Consider the following 3,234-nt stretch of genomic DNA (forward strand, 5'->3'; position numbering starts at 1 on the left):
CCACTATGCCTGATTGTATAATAGTTCTAATAGATCCAATGCCTTCTTCCGCTCTTCTCAGCCATCAGGCAGGCAGGTGGTATGCAGATGTACATACAAGTAAAACACTCATACACATAAAATAAATAAATCTAAACATGTTAAAATATTTAAAAAAATAAAACAAAGAAATGTGCACATCCAGGGATGGAGAGGTGGCCAAGTGGGTAAAGTGCTGTGGCCGAGCGTGAGGATATGGGTTTAGGTCCCGGAACCCACATAAAATGTCAGATGGGTGTGGTGGCCCATTTATAACCCCAGCATTTGGGAGTAGAGGCAAAGGATCCCCAAAGCAAGGGGGCTGGCTGGACTAGTCCAGTTGGTGAGCTCCAGGTTCAGCCAAGACCCTGCTCAATACATAGAGTAATTGACATGCAGAGGTGGTCAGCCTCTGCCCCCTGCATACAGACACACACACACACACAGCCACGCACACTCACACACACTCACACACAGCCACGCACTCACATACACGTACTCGCATACACTCACACACACAGCCACACACACTCACACACATACAGAGACACACACTCACACAGACACACACTGTCATACACACTCACACACAGACACACACTCTCACACAGACACAGTACTCTCACATACACATACACACACTGTCACACACACATACACACACACTCACACAGCCACGCACACTCACACACACAGAGACACACACTCACACACACATACACAGAGACACACACTCACACAGACACACACTCTCATACACACTCACACACAGACACAGTACTCACACATACACACACTGTCACACACAGACACACACTCACACACACACACTCTCACACACACACACACACACACACACACACACACTCTCTCTCACACACACACAGACTCTCTCACACACACTCACACACTGGAGAAGCAGAGACCAGCAAATCTCTGGTACTTAGACTCCCCGGCCCGCTAGACTACACTACTTGACAAGTTCCTGCCTGAGGAACGACAGGGCGGTCGTCCTCTGATCTCTGCATGCACACACATGTAGTTACATGCAGAGAAAATGAAATGAGGGGCTGGGGAGTGACTCCGCTGGCAGCTTGCTTGAGGTTTGATCCTCAGCACGTCTGAAGCTGAGTGTGACCGTTTACAATTGGGGTTCAAGGCTAGTCACTAGTACTCAGTGAGTTCAAGGCCTATTTGGGACACAGAAGACCTTCCCTATCAAAACAAGCAAACAAAAAGCCCAGCAAGGCGTGGTAGCCCAGGTCTGTAACCACAGCATCTTCAGAAGCCAAATGCTACATAGATCAGACCCTGTTTCCAAAACAAGCCAAGTGTCTTGGCTCAGCACCGAGGGCTGAGGCAGGAGGATCATTTCGAGTTTGAGGCCAGTCTGGTTTAGTATGAGATTCTGTCCCAAAACGCTGGGTTAGTGAGATGACTCGGTAGGTAAAAGCACTGGCACCCAACCCTGAGAGCCTGGGTTCCGTCCCTGGACACCATGGAGAAAAGCTGGGTTCCACCGTGCATGTCGACAGTGAGGTAGGAGGTGGGACGGGAGAATCACCAACGGTGGCTCGTGGCTAGTCTGAAGCAGCCAAAGCAACGGATATAAGAGAATCGCTACGGAAAAGAAAAGTGGAAGGTGAAAACTGACTTCTGAAAACTCCTCTACTTGAGTACTGGGGGATGTGTCACCTGCACTTAGACACACACACACAACACAACACACACATACACATTAAAACAACAACAAATCAAATCCCAGAACTTGGGAAGCAGAGGCAGGCAGATCTCTGTGAGTTCCAGGACAGCCAGGGCTACACAGAAAAACCCTGTCTTGAAAAACCAAACCAAAAAAAAAACAAAAAACAAAAAAAAAAAAAAACAACCAAAAAAAACCAAAACCCCACAACAAATCAAACCAACAAAACAACAATCAGTGTCAACAATAAAACCCAAAGGGGTCTACTGGGCGAGAACTTTGTAGGGAAACTGAGCCTGAGTTAATTGCAGTTAACTTTCCCATGCATTAGTGTCAGATTGAGGCATTTACCCGCTGGCCGGGCAGAGACAGCCTCCTCCGTGGAGGACACTGAGTTCTGCTATGTTGATTGCTCAGGATTTTGGGAGGAGGATGTGGCAGTGCCAATTTGTAATCCCAGCACTCAGGAGGTAAAGGTAGGAGGATTCAAGGCTACACCCCGGCCTGGAGCTGCACACCGTTAGTCCCAGCATTTGGGACACAGAGGTAGATGGATCTCTGTGAGTTAGTTTGAGGCCAGCCTGGTCTACAGAGTGAGTTTCAGGATAACCAGGACCACACAGAGAAACCCTATCTTGAAACAAAACAAAACAAAACAAAACACCAAAAGAGTTCAAGTCTAGCCTTGGACCCAGAGCGAGTTTAAAAGCCTGGGCTACAGGAGATCTTGTCTCAAAAACCAGTATAACGCTGGGTGATGGTGGAGCACACCTTTAACCCCAGCACTCGGAGGCAGATCTCTGTGAGCTTGAGACCATCCTGGTCTACAACGCAAGTTACACAGAGAAACTCTGTCTTAAACCCCGCCCCGCCCTACCCCCCCCAAAAAAAAAACTATAAATAAGTAAATACAAACTTTGAAGGGCCTGGTTTAGGTAAAGTCAGGGAAAGAAGATGTCTGGAGCCCAGGAAGACACCTCAGGACTTAAAAGCTGTTTGCCCAGGGCATCCAAGACAAGGTGTAGAGAATATTCCAGGGTCTTTCCTGGCTATGTTCTAGTATAACCCCGGGAATCCCCTCCTTGGGGGCTTTTTTTTGTTTCTAGTCCTAATTCCTTGTTTTCCTGTGTAACCAGCAGAATTGGACTTTTCTGGGTCTCCAATTTCAGCTCTCAAGGCAGAAAGGGGAGTCCCTTAGTAACCCGGGGAAGTTGACAGGGCAGACTCCCGCTGGCCCGCTCAGCTCAGTTAGTAGAGGTGACTAAGCTGCCTGGCTGGGCTGGGATCTGACTTCCAGCAACTGCACCTGGGGGCCTGAGAAAGGACGCAAACACTGTGGAGAGCGGATGGGTCTTAAGTCTCCCGGGGGCTGCAGTTACAGACAGTTGTGATGTGGGTGCTGGGATCCAAGTTTGGTTTGGTTCCTCTTTTTTTTTTTTTTTTTAAATTTATTTATTAGGTATACAATATTCTGTCTGTGTGTATGTCTGCAGGCCAGAAGAGGGCACCAGACC

This window comes from Microtus ochrogaster, unplaced genomic scaffold (genome assembly GCF_000317375.1).
Source record: "Microtus ochrogaster isolate Prairie Vole_2 unplaced genomic scaffold, MicOch1.0 UNK27, whole genome shotgun sequence".
Lineage (NCBI taxonomy): Eukaryota > Metazoa > Chordata > Mammalia > Rodentia > Cricetidae > Microtus > Microtus ochrogaster.